The sequence below is a fragment of the Pseudopodoces humilis genome, chromosome 3, assembly GCF_049639895.1.
Source record: "Pseudopodoces humilis isolate 2021_Gansu_Grassland_sample_001 chromosome 3, ASM4963989v1, whole genome shotgun sequence".
NCBI classification, from domain to species: Eukaryota; Metazoa; Chordata; class Aves; order Passeriformes; family Paridae; genus Pseudopodoces; species Pseudopodoces humilis.
Window position 1 is genome coordinate 66,927,007 of NC_142202.1, and position 21,812 is coordinate 66,948,818.

Below are 21,812 nucleotides of genomic sequence, written 5' to 3' on the forward strand. Positions count from 1 at the left end.
TTTTTTAAATTGCTCAATCAGAAGCCGTTTATCTGATAAATTATTAATGAATAAATGTTTGTGATGGAAAAACAAAATACTCAGCATTGCAAATCATGTATCCTACAGGCAACAGCAGTCAGAAGTAAACTGCTCTTGAGCCAAGTAAGTGGTTTATGTAATGTAGATGGAAATTATGTGTTGAAATAAACACTTCATTGCAAAGAAAAGATGGCTGCTACTCTCCTAGACTTTTACAAGATTCTTGTACATTTCTATGTTCTTTCAGTTGTGCAAAATTTAGTTTCAAGTGTGCAAAGACATCTATACTTTTTTAGGCTCCAGCCATACAGCAAAGGTGTTCAAACTGGTCATTCTTTGCAATATTTTTGTAGAAACCTTTTGATTTAATGTTGCTCCTCCACTCCCAAATATTTTTTCCCAGCTAACAGAAGAATTACACAGTTAATGTCTTTTGGCAGGTCACATTGGCATTGATGACTTTGAGGGCTTAACTGTATTCCAAATTCCTTGAGACTTGATTTACTTTGAATGAAAGTAGATATGTTCATGCCTGGAGCTAGAAATTGTAGTACGGGGTTTGCAATTAAATACCATATTCACGTTTGTCTCTTTGACCCACTTCTTCAATATGGAGGCATAGTCAGATTATTAAAAAAAAAAGCCTTAAAAACCCACAGAAAATAGGAAAAAGATAAGATCAGCTAAACAATTCTCACCAAATGTTGTTACCATTTTCTCCAGATGTGTCTGGCAATTGTTCTAAGTATAAAAGTAGTTTTTCCTGTGATTTACAAAATGGCTGTAAAATATATTTCTGGCCAATGTCAAGGGTGAAATGTAGCAGAGTAGCAGCAGCATGTGCAATATATTACCTCTTTCCAGTAAATATCTAACATTCTTTTTCCTGTAGCCCACTTAAAATAAGTGTAATTAGCCATTTTCTGTCATTAGGAATGAGTTTTGTTTGGGGCTTAGTACTGTGAAATGCATTTGTTGTAATTTTCCTTCCCCCTTCCCCTTACTCTCTAACCTGTGCTCCAGATTCCAGACTGCCAATGTTTACAAGATACTGACACACTACTTCCAGAAACATGAGCTGACATGTACTACCTCTGGGGCCCTACTGCAAAATATTTCTTTTCATTCTTATACAGGGAAACTGAGGTTTTGGGTTCTTTCAGTTCTTTGGTTTGGCTTGTTGGGTTGTTTTGTTTTTTTTTTAAATATGCAGCAAGTGTTTTCTCTTTTTGTGCAGGCACAGTGAGGTGTACACCATTGCAGCAGAGATGTCTGATCTTTCCATCTGCATACCTGGAGTTGCTTTATTCCCTGAGTGGTCTTTTCAGTGACCACTAAAGTCTTCTTGGGACTGAACACTGGAACAGATGAGTTAAATCCTTCTGGAATGTTCTTCATCAAATGTAGATGTACTGGACTTTCTGGATGTGCCTAAGGACACAAAGGTTAGTGTCTTCCTTAAAAGCTTCAGGTTTCAGGACTGTTTCATTTAATCTTTAGCACCAGGGACTATGTTTCAATTTGTTGCTTGAACAGGGACACAGATGAATAAAATGGTGATTAACACAGCATATATATATAGCTGAGATCATGCTTTCAACTGCCTCGTAATAAATGTGCTTAGTGAGCTCGGGCAACCTAAAACCTACTAAATTACTAGCTGGCCACCAAGAGAATGCTCTACCCATGCTCTGAATTTGACTGCCATTCTATAGTTGTGTTTAGTGCATTTCAATCACTCTCACTCTTTTCCAGTTGATTTACAACTGGAAAAAAGGGGACAGTATTCTACTTTGTTCATGAGATGGTTTTTGTTTAGAGTCAGTGGGGATCAGAGTGTTTGTTCAAATGTGTGCTTGATTGTTCTAGATGGCGTGTAGGCTTAAGGAGAATGACAAAGACATTCATAGCATGTTGGAAAAAAATAATTTCTTCTTAATGGCAGCTATTAATTTTCTGGAAACTGATATTTTGATAAATTGCTTTTTCTACACTTCGGTTTCTCTTAAAATATTATATATAATCTGCTGATATTATTCTGACACTACTTTGCCACTTCAGGAGATCAACCTTGACCAGAATATTTCATTGACATAATTTTTTTTATGGTATGATTGAAAGCATAGAAAAAATAATTTTGTAAGCAGATATATGCTCAGAAAGGTGGTAGAATGTGTGTGGGCATATGTGCTCATCAAGTCATGTCTCAGACACTTAACTGACAAGGAAAGTAGCAAGATCATAAAGATACATCAGGATTTTCAGCACTAATCATAACATTATAAAAAAACACTATGTTTATAATGATGTGGATAATGCTATGAGCAGGAGAGAAGAAAAGTGAACAATCATGTAACCTTGATTTTATTCTATGATTGCCATCTGTTTTTCATCTTCTGCAGAGTATTTTTCAGGATTAAGGCTCTATCTGGGTTTGGGGGAAGAGGGGGAAAGGTTATTTTCAGTTTCATTCTGTCAACTTCATCTTATTTCATATGGACATTTTAAAAAAAATAGCTAGTTTTACAAATACTACATTTTCTTATTAAGCATCTCCTATTAAATCTATTAAAATCTGTTAAAATAATTTCAGGAAACCTATTGGCTAAAGTAGATGGAGCTCAGATTTGATGTAATTAGAAGTATAAGAACTCTGTTCTGCTTTTTCTTTTTTATGGAGGGATTCTAGTGCCATCATCTGAATAACAGCTTTCTAATCAATCGTCTTCTGTCTGCTACTCTAGCTAGCATTTGAATTTATATTCTAAACACCAACTCCCTGAATAAAATAAATAAAAAAAAAAGATAAAAATATCATCCCTCATCAAAAAGAATTGTTTGCCCATTGGCACCAAATATCTACTCCAGATAGGAGGAGAAAAAAATCCAAAACAAACAAATAAAAAAATGAATGGAGTTTTATTTTATCTAAGTTCTATTGAAGTTACAGAGAATCTTTGTAATAGACTTCAGTAGGAACAAGGACATGAGTATAAAAATACACACTCCATTTAAAAGCAGAAGGTTAGAGGAGTTGCAAGATTGTGCAAAGTTTTCTGTGTGGAGGAGAGCTGTGTTAGTTCTGTGAAGTGCCCTCAATGTGATACCTAAATATTTTCCAAGAAAGTAAAATTCATATAAAAGCGTATGTTGTAGCTTTAATATGTGGACTTTTTAGATAATATTACATCTTTTATACCTCTGAGTGTGGATGTTATAGTTTTATACCTATATAGTTTTATACCTGTGAGGTAGATGAATATCTCAGTTGCAGAGTTAAAATGTCAAACGTGTTGTAATCCTCTGGCACTGAGTGTATGTTTGTACTTGGGAGGTTTGTGTAATATGTCTGTGTGTGCACTGATAAATAAACATAAAGGATAGGATTATGGGTTTGGCTATCTCAGCATAGCTATTGATAAAACCTTGCCATTTTAGGATAGATAATTCTGGAAGATTGGATTGTAGAATGGTTTAGGTTAGAAGGGATCTTATAGATCATCTAGTTACACCCTGCTGCCATGGCAGGGACATCTTCCACTAAACCAGGTTGCCAAAGCCTCATCCAGCCTGGCCTTAAACATTGCCAGGGCATCCACAACTTCTCTGGGCAACCTCTGCCACTACCCCCCCACTCTCTGAAAAAAAGATTTCTTCCCAACATCTAATCAAAACCTACCCTCTTTCACATTAGATCCATTCCCCTTTGTCCTCTCCTTGTATATTTGCCAATATAAAATGTCCATCTTCCTCCTTTTTATAAACCCTCTCAAGATACTGGAAGGCTTCTATAAGGTCTTTCAGAAGCCTTCTCTTCTCCAGGCTGAAAATGATGAGTTCTCTTAGCCTATCTTCACGGGGGAAGTGCTCCATCCCTCTAATCGCCTTTGTGGCTCTCCTCTGGACCTACTCCAACAAGTCCATATCATTCTTGTGCTGAGGACTCTGGACCTGGATGCAGCACTCAGGTGGGGCCTCACGAGAGATGAGGAGAGCCACCTCCCTTTACCTGCTGGACATTTCTCTTTCGAAGCATTCCAGGATGTGTTTGGCCTTTTGGGCAGTAAGAGCACACTGTTGGCTCATGTCCAGTTTTTCCTCCATGAGAACCCCCAAATCCTTCCCCACAAGGATGGTCTCAATGAGTTTGTCTCCTAGTACTCTCCAGAATTGCCCCAGTTTATGTAAAATTTGCTCTTGGACTTGTACTTCGTGAGGTTAAGTATCCTCCACATCTTTCACTTTTCTTACAGTATTGCTAATAAAGCATGCATTCATTAATACCAATATATAAATTTGGACGTAAAATGGTGTAAAAAATCTTGCTTTATTTTTCATTTTTGTGGATTTCATGGTTAATGCTACAAAAAATGTTACAAACGTTGTTTGATAGATTGGAGAACAAACTGTCTTTGACAGGTAATAGACATGTTCATTTAAACAGTGCAAATCAAAATGAGTAAGCTAAATTATCTGACTGGCTGCAAAACCAGTGGAGCTCCACCTGTCCAAATTTTCCATGGTTAATTTTTGTTACTGGCTGAATTTGATCAAACATGTGCAGATAGATTTAAACCCAAAGCCTGCAGCAGTTTAAGTAACAAAGGTAAAAAATTACCCTGATGTAAGTGAATAAATGATGGTTATACTGAATTGAGTACCTACATTGTGCATTTAATAAAGGGGGAAAAATTAAGAACAAAAAAGGATTGTGAACTGGGAACATTTGGCATAACCTGAGATATAAAACTGATCCTGGAGATTTTGTGCTAAGCCTACAACATACAGACTATATCCTGGAGGCTACAACTTCCTCCCAGAGGTTGGGAGGAGAGTCCTCTGACACAGGAAAGACTGAATTCTGCCCTTCCACGTCCTAGGAGGTTGAATTAATGTGTGGAAACAAAAATGTCTTCTGTCAAATGTATTTTGTGGCAAAAATACCCCAGAAGTGGTCTGTCCACCATTTCAGAAGTAGGTCAGAGCTGTGAATCCTAATCTAAAGCAACAAGACTGAAACTCAGCATAAGGTCCCTTAAGCTTCAGAAAAACAGGTTGTGTTTAAGATATGTCTATACCCTTGTCATCATCTCTGCCTGTCTCGTTGGTCCTCCTGAGAACCACCTTTCACATGAGAGTGACCTCATCTTCCTCTCAACCACTACTTCTTATCAGAATACATAAAGCCACAAACATCTATCTATAACAGCAAAACAAGGCTTAGGCACCAGTTTGATTCCTGGATCCTGCTTATCCATCCCATCTATTCCTGTATTGCCTTGGTTTTGCCCCAAGTCCCATTCAATGCACAGTATTGATTTCAATTGATATCAGTTTCAGGAAGCAGGTAGGGAAGGAACAGTTTCCAAGAAGCAGCTAAGAATACAGACAACATCTTTGGGGTAGAGAGACAGAGTCATCCACACTCTGGGCAAGAGAATTTGTCCTGGTTTGTTCAACTTAGAAACACACACACTGCCAAGTGTTGCAAAGTTCCAGTGGGAGCACAGACAACTTTTACTATAAATGTTTTCACAGGTTGCCATTTAAAGGACTGAGAATTTCAGGAGGATAAGATGAGACACCTCCTCTCCCATTCTGAACTCTTAGAGAGGACGTAATGAAAAGTATTTACAGTAGGTATTGCTTTCACACAGTAGAAAACCATTGCTCAAACAACTACAGAGGCCTCTAATCCTTATCCCCAGGGCTTTTTTCTTTTTTTTTTTTTTTTCTTGTGTCATTTCTAGCTTTAATGAGATAAAGAACTCACATGAATGAAGTTATGTTTACCATGCTATTCTTGTGGCAGAAGTTTATACCCTCTGCCTTCTTGTAAACCCATGGGCTTTTGCTCTCTTTTGTAGTCTTTTCAGGAAACTTTCAATATGAATTTACCTTAATGGTAAGTTAGACATCACATCTATTAGCTGATTCATACAATTTTCCCCTGTACAAATTAAAAATCTTGTAAACATGGATTTTTTTTCAGTAAAAAAATGATGGGAGAGACATGATGATAAGCTTTAAAAATATAATAATTAAATTATTAAAACATAAAGCCATAAATTCTAGACCTTTTTCCCTTATATTATAAATGTGAATATCAAACAGTTTTTACAAGACGTAGAAAAGGATTTATGACTCTTCCGCTCTCGATAATTTAATTCATCTAAGATTTAAAAAATATTTGATTTAAGAAAATGTGGGCATTTTTACTTACTTGGAAAAAAAGGCATTTTAAACAGCAGGATGTAATTTCAGACTATTTACAGTCAAGAGGCCTCTGCTGAGCAAAATACTCATTCAATTTAGAAATGCAGATTATAATAATTTTCCTATCTCCCTCACAGCAGGATTCCTGCCATCGTTTTGCAAACCCACAGGTTGCAGGATTGAATGACTAGCTAACTTCAGTTTCAGGTAACACATGCTTTAAAACGCATTCTCATTAGCTCAACTTAGTTATAATGCAAAGCTGCTTAGTTTCACCAAGTGAAATGGGATACACCTAAATTGCCTCATCTAATATAATACTCCTTAATACATGCAAAGTGGTTTATGATGGCAAAGCTTGTAGAGCATGAAAATCAGCAGGGAAAGTAAGGTTTTCTGGCTAAAATTGTCAAAAAGAGTCCTATTTTATATAATTTCTTTTTAAAGAGGTTAAGAACAAGGAAAGACAGATTGGAGTAAGAAATAATCAGTCTAGGAAAATGTAAATTTAGCACATTAACCTCTTCATATATCAGCTCTACCAAATAAGAAAAGCATCAACTAAAGCCGTTCTTTCAGTAATATCCTTTGCACTGTAAAATTAAATGTAAAACACACAATATCCAAAATGTATTACAGTAACAAACAATATTCTTCATTCTATCTATTTTATGCAGGGAGTTTTATACTGTGCACCATGTTTCCATTTGCTAGTATTACAGCAATATCCAGCTTGGTGTGCTGTATTAATTTGCAAGGACTTTTTAATTTCAGACAGGGCCAAGGAATTATTTATCTCTCTTCCTCCTTTAAATGTTAAGTGAATATACCCCAATCTTGTATACCTTGCAGACACAAAGTCTGGTTTCAATAGGACCTCAGAAAACTGGTAACATCGTTTGCTTTTTTTCCCAATACCCTGCACCTGCAGTCTGACCATAGGACTATAAATCCTTTCCCACATCCCTTCCCAATACTCCCAAAATACTCCAGAGAGGGGCTAAGCAAGCTTTGCAGATGACACCCAAGTGTGTATCTCATTTTCTACAGATGTAACCAGAGCCATCATAAAGATGTTGCACTGCCTAGAGGAAAATGGCTCCTGGAGAAGAGCATCTGGCTGAGAATGAATTTGGGTGAGATCCAGACAACACTGGTTGAAAGACAGAAATGATCCAGACAGCCAGTTGAGCAAGATTCCTATGTTCATGCCTTAAGCATTAGCTTGCAATGAGGCTGTTCATATCCTTGGAAAAAGGCAGGATAAGCACATTGCTCAGCTGTGGCCCCAGAGAACGAACAAAGAACTCTTCACAGTCCACTTAAAAGCATCTGCAACACGGGTTTTTTCAGCCTGTTAGTTTTCCCTTTGCTTACAATATGAGGCAGCAAAACCAACAAAATCTAGAAAATACTCGTGTGCCTCCGAGAAAAAGGCCCAGCCACAAAGATCTCTGCTTCACAGTAAGAGAACATTGCTCCCTCAGTGCAGTGTCTCCAAGGCTCTTATTTGTATCAGGAGAGAAAGCACAATAAACTTTGTTCTCAAAGGTACAGCTGCTTTGGATCTTTTGATATTGACAACTGCTTTTTCATTTTCTGCAAATGGACAACTTCTACAAGAAATAATCTGAAACCTACTGAGCAAAGAGGGTTCCTGAGGCTTAATTATTCTCTTCTGCTTATGCAGTGATCTTTTAGGGTCTGTACATACTGCAGAGGCCTTTCAGCAAAGAATTTGACTTCCAGAGGTTCTGTATGTCTGCTAAAATTAAGACTTCTACTCTTCATGGGAAAAAGGTTAAAAATGGGTGATTTAAACTCTGGGAGGTCATACAAATGTCCTTCATCAGGGATGTTTTAGGATACAACAGCTCCTAAAGTAACAAATAACTGGCAAGTAGAGGTGAAAACATACATGAAAACTGTAAACAAGTAACATCCCATGAAAATAACAATTGGAGAAGCCACACACACTCTTGGGGAAGCTGGAATCCAGTTTCAGGATGGAACAGGTCTTTGAACTTGGTCCCAAACTGATGAAAAGTTATGAGTATCTTTATGAAGGAGAAGTAACTAAAACTGTTGGTATTCACTGTAAAAATCTTGAATTTTCTGCCTGGAAGCATTATCTTTCCTTTTACTGCACTTCCTCAACAGACAGCAGAAAAAGGCATCCTGGGGTCTTTTTCCTGAGGCATTTGTTGGTATAAGCAGTCACCTACAGTTTAGTCACCTAGATTTTCTGAGGTCACAGCATGACCAAGTAAGATGTGCTCCTCTAAATATTTCACTTGTATTTCTTCCAGTTCACATTCAGGAGTAAGCAAAAGTAAAATAACTGTACAGCTCTTCAGCTTTTTTCTTTTCTTACTGGTGATTGCACAGTATTGGTTTTTGGGGGATATTTGTTCTCAAATTTCTGTCTCAACAGCAAAGATGTATTCAGAGTGTATTCAAGTCATCCTGTTAATTTTCCATGTATGTTTTGCATACATGAACTGGAGCATTGGTCTTGATTGGTTAATCTGTGGGCCTCATAAGGACAATAAATTCCTACAACATTTTCCTCCTGTTGATGCCTTCCTTGTAGTCTCTTGTTGGCTCACCAGCTGTGCTGCTTATCACAGCTTCATTTACTTTATGAAAACTCTTTAAAATGTTCTCCATTAAAAGCTGTGTAGAAAACTCAGTGTATGCCTGTGAGACGCTTGTAGGAACATGTAGTTATTGGGAGGAATAAAATAAAAAGATGCAAAGCTACTATTCAATTGGTATGTGCACAGCCATGCTGTACTTACTGCCATCATGAATAAAGCATTTGTTTTGCTAAATTGTATGTATATTTCTAGAGGGGTACTTAAAAGACAGGGCTTGTTAGAGATGGCATGGAAATGCAGAATTTCTCCTGTTTCAGTGTTCAGATCATAAGGTATAATCATAAATCCTGACTGCAGTCTGACAAGCTAAAAGGGTGCACGGGACTCCACTAGAAATCTGGGAATTTCTTTTCAATGACCATTTGTATAACCCAGCTCCTCTAAGGAATGAACAGCCAGCCAATCCATGTCACGGTATAGTGGTGTCGTCCCTCCCAAAATGCCCTGTCACTGCAAGAAGTCCCAGCAGAGACAGGACAGTGAACACTCCAAAACACTTTCTTGATCAGCCTCTGCCTCCTGGAGCCTTTGCAAATCAGAAGATGCAGTGTGAACATTTTGCTCTCAAGGGGATATAATGAAAGCTGACATGCTTTGATCTGCTAGGAGACTCCCAGGAAATACTGCCATAAAAATGCTGGGTTCCCTGGGGACTTCATGCTTATTGATTTGGTTGGTGCTTCTTTCTATATTTTGAACTGTTACTTGAAAGCTTAAATCCTTCTTCCTTCCCTAAAAGAGAGTTACCAACCCAATTGCAAGATGTCTACACCAAAGCTTGCCAAATGCTTTCTGTGTCCTTCCCTGTTGTTCTGATAGAGGGTGGCATTTTCTTTCCTTTATTAGTATGCTGGTATCTTGATGGAGATCAAGAAAACTACTGTCTTAATGGGCTTGACAAAGTGATTCCTGCTTTAACAGCTTTTGCTTCAAACGCTGTTTACAAAAATTTAATCACAAGTTTCTTTTAACTCCCTAATGCAAAAGGGAAAGGAAAACCTAAGTGCCTTTCTTTTCCGTGTCGTTTTTGATTTACCGTTCTAGCTAACTTTTATGTTTTGTAGCATAAATATTATTTTCTGTTTTTTCCTCCTTGCAGGTTAATGTGCATCAAAATTAGGTAGTAATGGTAATTTCTTTCCATAAAGCCAGTCCTTTTACAGCTGTATAAATTGTGTGATTCTATCACATGGTAATATATACATATTTCTATGTGAATATCTGTTGAACCTTCTTTGAAAGCATCAGCTACACGTTCATGAAGTCAAAAGGCTTATCATCAACAAAGATTTGATGTTTTATATTTTAACATCTTATGGAGGTAGCATTCTAAAACTATGCAAACTCATGCAACGGATAGAACTTCCTGATGTAATTTTGTTGTCCGGTGTTTTGTGACACTAAGCTATTCCTAAATTATCTCCTTGAGAACAAAAGTCAATGTTCTCAGATATGCTTCAGGATTATTGGCATGGTCCTAGAAGGATGTAAATACCTGAAATATAGTACAAGCAGAATCTGAATAGATAAACCCACCATTTGAAGATTCACAAGAGTCTTAGCTTGCAAGAAAGCTTGTCACTTCAAATCCTGTCATCACCCAGCCCAGAAGCATTGCTGTATTTACTGTGCTGTGTATCCAGCTAATTCTTGCATTCCACAGGCAGTTCACGTTTCACAAGACAGGTATCTCCAAAAACTTTTGTTCTGCATTGTTTGGGCAGTGACAGTTTCCTAGTAATCTTGTGATTCTCATCTGAGAGCATGGACAAGTTTTTCTTGGTTTCAGTACTTAGGCTTTCATTAGGAAAATTTGAACGGAGACTGAATTCTAAAATTTATGTCTCATTTTCTGAGGTAATCCACACCCAAGTCTGCTTTCCAAGACCAAGTCAGCAGAGATTGTGAATCCATAGGATAATATATAGAAAGTGTATTCACTAAAATACTTCAATTTTCACTGACTTGTGCTCATGCATTTGCATTCTTATATTATTATGGATAGAAATGTTGTTCAGTGGTAAATGGAAGAAAGACATGGAAAATAAATGAGCCATTTACCTTATCCACTGCTACTTACTGTTCCATATCAAAAATGCTTATTTAATATTTCAGATCCCTGAATATCTTAAATCTGTGGATGTTTAGAAAAAAGGCTTTTCTACTTTTGCAAAATTTGAAATGTCACAGGAAAATCACCCCATTTGTGACTCAGACTAAAAGATTTGGTACTTTTCAATTTCATGTTCTAAAAATGGCATGGATCTGAAGTTTATTTTCTTCATATCTTTTCTTAAAAAAAAAACCCTAAACAACTGGAAAAATTGCTCGACCTAAATAGCTGTTCCTTTCCTCACATATATCAGAGATTTTAAGTCATTTTCAGAAGTTATTATAGCTTCCTCCAATCCTCTTATTCTCTGTAACTCTTGGAACCTGGCAGCTCAATCAGGTGTGAAAAATAATCTAGTTTTCATAAGTACACTAAATATGTTGGAACTTGGGTTTTCAGTAAATAGATGACATCAAATATTCTTTTTTTTTTTTTTTTTAATGTTCATTCCAAGATAGTTGCACTACCTACAAATGGCAGTGAACTAACATAGAGGACTGGAGCATGCATTTTTGTGCTCATACAAACCATGCTGGAGACTTGAAGACATGCATTTGGAATCTTTGTCCCTGTTTCTGAATATCATGACTCTTTATTTAGAATATGACTATATCTCAAACTAAAAATAAAATAAGGAAACATTTTCCTATCTTTTTTTCTCTTTCCCTCACAAACTGCATAGATCTCACAGGCACAAACTTGAATTGTACAATCTGTTCCTTGGCCTCATTGGAGGGACTGAGGAGTTTTCCTGCCTACAAGCATAAGCATATAGCAGAAGTCTCTAAATTGAGAACTTGCTCATTTTAAGCTGATTCTGTAATCAGAAGCCCAGATCTGAATCACATTCTGGAAACATTTGTCTCTTGGCACTGATTACAGGGAGAGTTTAAGGTGACTTCAGCTCCCAATTTAGGCATTTAGCTGACAAAGTCATCACGATGGAGAGTGAATCCAGACCCTAACGCTGCCATATTCCCAGTCCAGATAACACATGAAACCTGGTTGTAGCCAAAGGGGATGGGAGCTGTGTATTTGACTCCAAGCACATAGATACTCTCCTCAGACCCTTATTCAAAACTTACCAGAATGTTTAACCTTGGAAAATAAGGGCATACAGAAATATTGACACAACCTTGAAAGCTGTAGCTCAAACATGTCTGCAGTAAAATGTATTAAGCTTGTAGCTTTGACACGAGAATGGGATGATGCATAACTCAATGAATACAAGAGGTCTTTTCCTTTGAAACTCCAGACAGCAATGCTCGATCTCTGCAAATCTTAACAATATTTAAATAGCTCTTTGTCACTTTCATGAATGCTTGTTTACAAACCACTCAATCCCACTGAGTGCAAATAAAAATTGACAGGTAACACTGTAATTGAAGGTGCATGTGTATATGCTGCAGTGTTTTTTTTTTTGTGCGATGTTGTGTTGGGCTGTGCCAAACACAATGGAAAAAATTGAACCATTGCAGTCATTTTAACAAGTCATTTGGCTGCATGCATGATGTAATCTACTTCTGGGTCTCGTGAATGCATTCAACTTTACTTGTTAACCAGCAAAACATTATTTATTAATGACTTCTTCATGCTTTATTAAGCCTAATGTCAAAACACCTCTGTGGGACTCTAGGCATGTTCTCTCTTTGTATTAAACCCGACTAAAGAAAATGAAAAATTATGCATCAAAGCTGCAGATAAAACCCAGTAGATATCCATTCAATTTCTCTTGATCCTGTCAGATGATGTTTCTGAATATTTGCGAAAGCACAGAACTTGATTGTATGCTGGCTTAAATTGAAGCATTCTGCAATTTCAGATGTGTGTAATTAGGGTGCCTTAGAAACCTAACAAGGCTACTGCAGTCTCCAAAGCTGAGCAAGTGCTCAGATGGCAAAAACTGACAAGTTCACTGTAGAATTCTTGCTTTTTTCTCTGAGCTGAAGTTCCATATCACAGGGAAAGGCTACTTCATGGGAGCATTAAAATTAAGCAAAGTAGGAACAGGTTGAATTACCTGTGACTCCTGCGGTTTGAGATGGCTGGTATGGCTCAGGAAACTAATACTGCAGTTTATTCTAGCACTGACATGAGAGTCTAACCCAGCAGGTCTTAACCCACAAGAACATCCTGGGACATACTTCATGGCTCTTCTACATGCATTGGTATTCAACATTGATTAAGCAACACCAGCTGTTAGACCATAGAAATATAGACAGACTGGAATAAACTCGTGATTTTATGTAGTTGAACAAATGGTAATTTCAAGAAAGTCAGCATGTTCATAAATTTTTACATGAAAGAGAAGCCTTCAGATAAAGCTTCTAGTTCTCATCTTACATTTGAAAATGAACCTTTTATACATGTAATTTTAAAAAAATATTTTGGTTAACAGACTTAATAATGTTCAATCAGAATTGCCTGAGTTATAAAAATAAGCAGAAGTCATATTAAAAAACTTTAAAAGTAAGAACTTTTAAGACTTAGAGGTCAGTTGCTTTAATGAAACCACAATATTTAACACCTGAAATGACAACACAACAGTTTAGCTGTTAAAATATAAAGTTTTTCACAGTAGAAATGCTGTTTTGTTTTTACTGAAGACAGAGGTTCATCATAGGTTTTCTTGGAGAGCAGAAATAAGGTGTAGAGCCTTAATTTTACTCTTAACTAACCCTGGCCTATGTCAGATAAACAAGGTACAAAATTTGACCAAAGACATAGGCCAAAAAATATTGGGTCACTTTCCAACCCCAGCAACAGAAATCTATGGAGAAAAATTCCTGGAGGGTGTTGTAGATGTTTTGGACACTGCATAATCACTACTGCTTTATTTCCTACTTTCTGTTTGCAATTACTACCAGTTATGAATATTTAATGTGAGCTTGTTTTGCGCTTTTCCTTTTTCTTTCATCTTGCTACTTTCATCATCTTTCAAAACATCTGAGAGATCAATGTAAGGCAATGGGATGGTTGGGGAATGTACCATATCGTTACCATATCACAGCAAACATAAATAATTGGGAGGACAGATCCTCAGCTGGTGCCTGTGAACAGAGCTGACCCAATTTTGGTAGAAGCTGTCCAGTTACAGGCTGTCATGCAGAGACCTCCTGGCATAGAGGTTTCAGTAACATAAATTGAAGAGTGCCAGGCTTCCCTGCTGGAGTGCTTTGTCCCATTTTCTGCCAAGTAAACACTGGAGCCTGGTTTGTCTCTTTCCAAGTGGGTGCCTCATCATCAGAGAAAGAGTCCTGCCTGTCTGGTGCATGGTTTTTGTCTGGCACTAGCTATAAAGCTGTGAAATTAGCCAGGGGTAGTAGAATAGGGCTCTGTTCTTTTTCTTCTGGTTATCTTTTGTGATAAATAATTGATCTTGCTGGAGATGTTAGCAAGTAAATCCCAATGGGAAGGAAGCACCCCTGATGGCCCAGAAAAAAATTCTGAAATGACATAGAAGCAGGATCAAAATAAAAGTCACATCCTTTCCATTGGTGGTTCTTAATATTTAGCTTGGTTAACTGCAGAGAGATTTTCTTTCAGGGTGTGGGTTTTGTTCCCCCACATTATTCAGCCACCGTAGTTATTACAGCTTTTCCTCTTCCCAGCCTTCCACATGCATTGCCTATGCTACATACAGAATACAGTGTGTAGATGATGGAGGGGTGTGAAGTGTGGCATTGTAGTGCTGTGCCCAGCTGTCTGCTCTAGATCCAGCTCAAGGAGACTTGCACTGCCTAAAGGCCAGAGAAAAGAGGTAATCTGCCTTTCTAAGAAGTGTAAGGCAATGCAGGCTGGTCACCGATACCATGGCACTCGGGCACGCTGCAGGTATCGACCCAATGGCTGCTATTTGCTGCTTTTTCACTGCTGTTAGTGTATGCTCAGAGATTTGTGCTGATAAGAAAGCGGAACTAGAAGATGTCACATTGGGCCCTTTATGTATTTGGTTACCTTTTCTTTTAGTATAAAAAATATGTCAATAAAATTGCATTTGTTTTAGAACCAGGTAAACATTGTTCACCACTAAGACTAATAGAGCCCAGAAACTCAGCAGTAACTCATTTTAGACCAAAGGGAAACTGTCGAGAGCTTGTCAGATCCCTCTAGATTACAAGGGAAGCAAGCAAGTCTGTACTGTACAGATTTCCCAGGAGTACACAATTAAAAATCATCCTGTTCAAGAGCTACTTTATATGCTTTTGTTTTTAATAAAGCCCTTTGAGACCAGCAGTGGTGTAATATTCATACTGCTTTTGGTCTGTGTATGGTCTCCATGCTGCTCGTTGTCAATCTACCACACTCGCTTCTCAACCGTTTGCCGTTTAATGAGAAACCCAGGATTAGATGGAAGGTCACCCACTCCTTTACACAGATTCAGTAAAAGCTCAGTTTCATTTATTTGATTTCCAGAAATGCAATTTCAGATGATTGCTGTGATGTGGTGATATTACCATTCCTGCGAACGCACCGTTTCTTCAGAACACAAGTTGTCTGTTTACACTTACACTGGTTCTCACTGCGGCATCCACCCCTCCCTGAGGAGAGCAGAGCTGTGACAAGCTTCACCCACGAGCTGACTTTGGTACACAGCATCACTGACATTGATGCCTGGTGCACTGTCACATCACCTGAGCGGTGCGTGTGGCAGAGCTCACAGGCAACAGTGTGGCACGTTTCCACCTGAGGTGTTGCTCAGAGGAACTCTCTATGGATGGAACCATCAGCTGTGACAGGACTCTGGTGAAATTTGGGTTACCCCTGTGAACCCATGAAGCCAAGGACACAAAAATCCTCATGTCTTAAATCGGTGCAGATACTGGCAGGTTTGCTCTGGAAAACAACAAGAGGGCAAATATGCTCAAAGAGCTGGGTTCTGTGCATTGTCGTCATGGAGATTTCACTTAGTCATGTAATTTTTACCCTTTGTTGTACGCATGTGCCTCCTATCATTCTATATCACACAGTGAAATATAACCTACTGCATATGAAGTAATGAGAAGGGAGAATCATGTAAAATTAATGTTTTAGTGATCGGACTTTTGCTTTGCTTTGCTTATGACTGGAGGAAAAGCATATGTGGAAAGCTCTTCTATACCCTCAATTACTGCTGCTCCAGGCTATTTCTGCTGTTGTAGCAGTTCTGATAAACATACAGAAGAAAATCACTTTTCTGTTGACAGCACATTTGCTGGTATTTCTGCAGCAGTTCAGTAATGTCTTTGTTGTGTAATTTTGTATTTTAATAGTCAATTAAAATTCCCATTGAATTGGAAAAATGGACCTAAGACTTTCTGAAGATTATTCGGCTAAAAGTACACATGAGACTTTCTGAAAATCACTGCTGTGACACTATCCAAACTTACTCAAAAGCCTCACCTTATCACAACAGGAAAAGTAGTGAGGCAAGAGAAAACATAAGTACATTCCTTCATAAAGGAGTCTGCTGTTTAAATGATTCTCATTTCTCTGTCATGACCATGTCTCCTTTGTTTTTTCTCTGACATCACCAGCAACATCATGTCTCTTCTCTTCTGCCTTTGTTAATTTTTCCAACTCCTTTCTGTGTTGTCTCTTTCTCTTTTTTTGTTGTTTTTGTTTTTTTCCTCTTGTCCTCATGTTCTCTACTAACAACAAAAAATGCAATGCCTTTGTGATGAGGATAGGAAGGTTATGAATAGTCCAATAGTCAAATTTCAGAAGTTTCAGACAGGGTTTGTGTGAATTATTTTTGTTTTGTTTTGTTTTGTTTACAATTTTCATAATAAATGTGTTTACAGCCTGCACGTTAAAAGGAATGAAAGTAGCAAAGAATACCTAAGAAAAGCTCTGTATAAGTACACCATTAACAGGTGGCAAGGCATGCAAACACAAGTCATTCCCACTCACTTCTGCCATCCCCACAATGTTATCTTCAGTCCCATGACACTTGATGGGTTTCTTAACACCTCAGCTGCTGGAGTGACTTAGTGCATGAAGAACTATTCTTCCATTCAGCATTTCTCAGTTTCTCCCAGTTTCATTACAGGATATTTTTTTTCCAGACATCATCAGAATATGATGATCATCAAAAAAATATCAGTAGATATTCTTTTGACCCTTTTAAGATGATTTCCTCAGGATCTTACTCCATACAAAGAGGTAACAAGCTTATGTAATGCAGTGCACTGCCAGATGTGTTGTGGGATCGTGTTCATAATATTTAGCAACTCTTGCAATTGCTCCACAGAGGAAGCTTGTTTCAGCTTCCACTGTAAAACACTGCAAGCAAGGCAAATGACAAGATTTGGGAAAAGCCATAAATAGGAAGTTCACAATTCAAGATACAAGCAAATCCATAGCATTATTGTTTGAGAGAATAATAATAATAATTTTAGCCCTTTGGAAAGACAAGGACAGACAACAACAACATTTTTCTGCAAACAACATTTCAGTATTCCTCATTCTATTGCTTCTGGACTTTTGGTTTTCTACTATGGTGTGCAAATAAAAGTGAATTGGCACTTTCAAATGTACTTCTGTGACTCTTCAGATCTGTTATTAATGTGGATTTTTTAAGGCACAAAAGGACTGTGATTAAATGATATGAAAAAAAATACAGTGGGCATCTGCTTGCAGGTCATTCTTCCTATTGTTTACTGCAGATGGTGAAGAATCATTCTGAACAAAGATGAACATTTGTTGAGCACACAAATAAGCTTTTACAAGGAATAAAATCTGGGCATGATGGGCTGGGGACAGTGAAAAGGGTAGATTTTAAAAATTGCAAAAGTAGTAAGGCCCATGGGAATTGTGAGTGAGTCAAGGGCTTGCTGGAGGCAGGTGTATGGGTCAGTAGCAGAAGGACAATCAGCAAGAACTAAAAGTGGCATTATTTTATTTCAGCATTTCTTTGTGCTTGAAACATTCATCCCACCTACAGAAATATTTGCTTCTTCCCTGGTGGGACCTTCACAAAGGTCTGGTGCACAGTCTGGTTTCAGCTGCAGGTATTGAGCAAGGAGAAAAGACTGATGCCACATGGATACCTGGTCCTTGTCTGCAGTGGCCTAGAGATGCTGCTGTGTGCTCCCAGGCACCTCTCAGCACTCCCACACAGAGGGCAGAACACTATAGCATGTTTTTTACCTACAAGCTTGAGCTCTCTGCCATGAAAAGAGAGGGTGCATAGAGAAGTGACAGATTTTTGTCCTGAAATGCAGCCAAGGTAAGCACCCAGGGACTAGAGTTGCCTATATAAGCATTTGTTTCTCTTATTTGTCTGTGTTATGTCACAGTATTTAGTTCATTATTACATATAGGATTTTTCAGACCTCTGCTTCATTCACTGCACAAGGAGGGAATAGGGACTGAGAACAAACCAGCAATACAGAGAAGAAAGATGGTAATCTCTGTAAGATGCCTGTCTTGTGTAGTAAGAATGGGAATTAGGTCAGTTAAGGCAGAAAAATGCAGAAAGAAAAAAAGTAAAACACCTGAGACTTCAAAAGTGGATATAGCAATTTTAGCAGTTACTGCCCACCAGCTGTTCAGTACTGTGCTTTAGCTGAAGGTTTCTGCCTTCACAGCTGAGTTGTACTCACAGTTAACAACTTAAAGCAAGCCCACTGGCTTTATGCTGCAGCTGACTCAATCTCTTGGCAAGGGCATTAAAACAAGGTGGCTGTGGACGTTGTAACAGCAAGGGAGGGCAACTCCTTAAATTGCTTCAACTCTATCCCAAAGAAGACATACCTAGAGAGAAAACTCTCTTGACCTCTGCCACAGGCTTCCTGGTAATGCTGGGCAGGTGACTAAAATTTTTTCACAGTTGTCCCCTAAGTGCATTTTACTCCCAATTCATTCCTTTTGGCTAAGCAAAAGGAAATATTTGGGGCCTATTGGCAGAAACAGTGAATAACTCTCAACTGCAGTTGAAGGCCCTGGGTAGCCCCCACCACCCCCAAGCATGCCATCGGAAAGGGGTCAGGTTAAAGGTTTCTCAGACTGGTTTTTGAGTTCATTGTTATATTTGACAATTCATCTTGAACACCTGTGGTCAGTTCTCTGTCTTGTGGGGTGACACTAGTGATGCTCTCATCCCACACAGGCCTTGTTAACATAAATTTTTTTGAGCTTTGAAAAGAACGTCACTAGAGAAAGACTTCATTTAAGGAAGCTGTCATTCCTATTAGAGGTAGAAAGTGAAATTCAGCCCATCTGTTGTGTACCGCTGTCCGATTTCAGCTTTTTCTCTCATACTTGTAAAATTCTTGAATGTGACAAAAATATGACAATTTTTTTTTTTTTTTGAAGTTGCTCTTCAGAGCATGTGGCAAATGATTCTTGGATATCCTTTTCACACTTTCAATGTGTGAGTGAAAGGATGTATGAAGAGACTTGTCTGCCTTTTCTTTCCTTTTCTTTTTCTTCATTCGAGCGTGTAATGTCTCCTTTCCCAATATTACCCAGCGCCTTTCTGCATGTGCCCTGTTGTCTGCATTGGTTAGCTTTATTCTGTCAACTCAAAGCAGTGTTGATTAGGAAGCTGATATGGTTGCTAACAAGCTGTATCTAATGTGTTGATTTCAGTCCACAAGACAAGTTTTCTTGGTACTATTTAAGTACTTAGTGTAATAATGGTTGATTTATTTTTTGGAAATTTGCCTTACATCATCACTAGATGTAAGAATTGTTTGCATTCCTATGATGCAATCATCAAACAATGAACCAAGCAAGACCCACCAGCTCCGTTATCTTCTTGGGTGCTGCTTAATAGTGACACTGCATTTGTGATGAAGAAATAGCAGTTTGAAATATCCCCTATTGATAGTGCCAGAAGAAAGCTGGAAAATCTCCAAAACTCTCTCATTTTAAAAACACTGCTGAATTTCTTTGCGAATGTATGAATATACATATCTTGCTTGTTTGAGCAATGAGAATTTTTTTCTCACTTGACTGTATTTTCTATTTGTGGTACATATTGGTTCAGAAAGAGATTAAAGCTTACCTCATGTATCAAGGAGGCTGAGAGGTGGGAATTTCAGTGTTATGTGTATTAAAATTAGGAATTTATATTTTTTTGTCTATAATCCATTTTGAAAATCAGGGGGAAGTTGGAGAAAAGCATACACTACATGTTAAGCACAACTGAATTTTCATGTAATGGAATTGTTCCAGAATTGAAGGATACTGCTTAGAAACATCAGGACACTGATTAGAAAACATATTAACAAGTCAGTAAAGGCCTGATTTCTACAAGAATTTCAGCCCCTTTTGTGTGAATAGAAACAAGAACAAATTAGGAAACATTCTTTTTTATGCAGTCACATGTGAAGGAATGACTATACCCTTCTTTATTTTAGGTGACATTCTGTATATTTTCTTCTAATGTTGGTGGGCAAACCACAGAGATGCCTCAGGCTTAGGGAAGGAAATATTTGCCTCCCAGATCCTGCTGCCACCTTCCAACCAGCACCCAGGGAGGCAGGTACCCCCCAGAGCAGTGTCTGACCCAGCCTTACCCCTGCCAGTGACTTCTTTTCAACCTTTGTCACTGCTCAGGAAGGACAACCATAACCAAAATTACAGAAGGACATAGAAGGAAATAAGTTTGAAGGCAATGATGAACTCATGGATGGGTGAATGGAGAAAGGCTTCTTCTTTTTCCTTCACTGCTGAGCTGTCAGTCAGCCGAAACAAATTAGAAAGTGTAAGTTGCAGCCCATGCAAAGCCAAGAGAAGGCAGTACATCAGAAAAGACCCCTGACTGCAAACCCAGGCGAACAGGATGCAAATTTAACTATGCTATTATTGCTCAATGGGGAGGATTTCTTGGGGAAAAAAGGCAATAAGCACAGAAATATCCTTGGGCAAGTGTTAGTCTCTAGTGTGACCTGAGCAAACTGTTTGATTGTGAGCCATGGAGCTGAGCCCATGACTTGTAATAGCAATAAAAAAGCAATTTATGCAAAATGGGGGCAATCCTCATCACATAGTATCTAGAGAATATGCAATTCTATAGGTGATTATTTAAAAAAAAAAAAAAAAAAAGGACAAAAGAAAAAGGGGTTTGCATAAGTTATTTAAAAGATTTTTAGTACGCTGTGACTAGGAAAGTATTAAGAAAACTAGAAAGGGTATGGCACTTGAAGAAAAGGCCATTCCATTGTTGGAATATGGTGTGATAAAAAGCAGGATTCATTTATATAATTATTACAGAGACTCTGTAGTCATAGAGTAGTTTAAAATTATGCCATGATTCTCCAAAATAAACCTCTCTTCATGAAGTCTTTACCTTTCCTACTTGGTGCTTTTATTGAAACCACAACAAATCTAAAAATATGAAGAGATTAATAACTATTTCTAAAATACTGTAACACTGTCCTGGGTTTGTTTTATCTTGGGTTTATTTTAATCTTTTTTTTTAACTCATAACATCTTCAAATGATTTAATGTAGGCATTGTAAGCATAGCCACTCTGAACAGAATTGCATACTGGTACCTTCATGTATATTAATCAAAATTGAAAGACATATAGCTTTACACTTTGGAAAGCAGTCAGTAATTCACACTGAGTGGTCCATTTGATATGCATAGAAAGAAAACACAAAGTATTAAATCAACATTTAATATCAGATTTCTTTAAGTGTGTAAACTTACATACCTGACATCATTAATCAAATTTGGTATATTAGTTCATAAATATTTACATTACTTTTTAAAGTAATAAACAGCTACATTTGCTGTTACTATGTAAAATATTAATTATGGTAGAGACTTTCAAAAGAACTAAAGCAAAATGGACACCCTGAGTTAAA

At 37.8% G+C, this 21,812-nt stretch overlaps 1 protein-coding gene across 1 annotated transcript in view; it reads left to right on the forward strand.

The window, feature by feature from the left end:
- The first annotated feature begins 1,264 nt into the window (after nucleotides 1–1,264).
- HS3ST5 (heparan sulfate-glucosamine 3-sulfotransferase 5) overlaps nucleotides 1,265–21,812 on the forward strand; it is a 92,323-nt gene continuing 71,775 nt past the window's right edge. The window contains exon 1 of the mRNA XM_005518289.3: nucleotides 1,265–1,466. The gene's annotated coding sequence lies outside the window, so the exon portion shown is untranslated. The remainder of the gene's footprint in view (nucleotides 1,467–21,812) is intronic.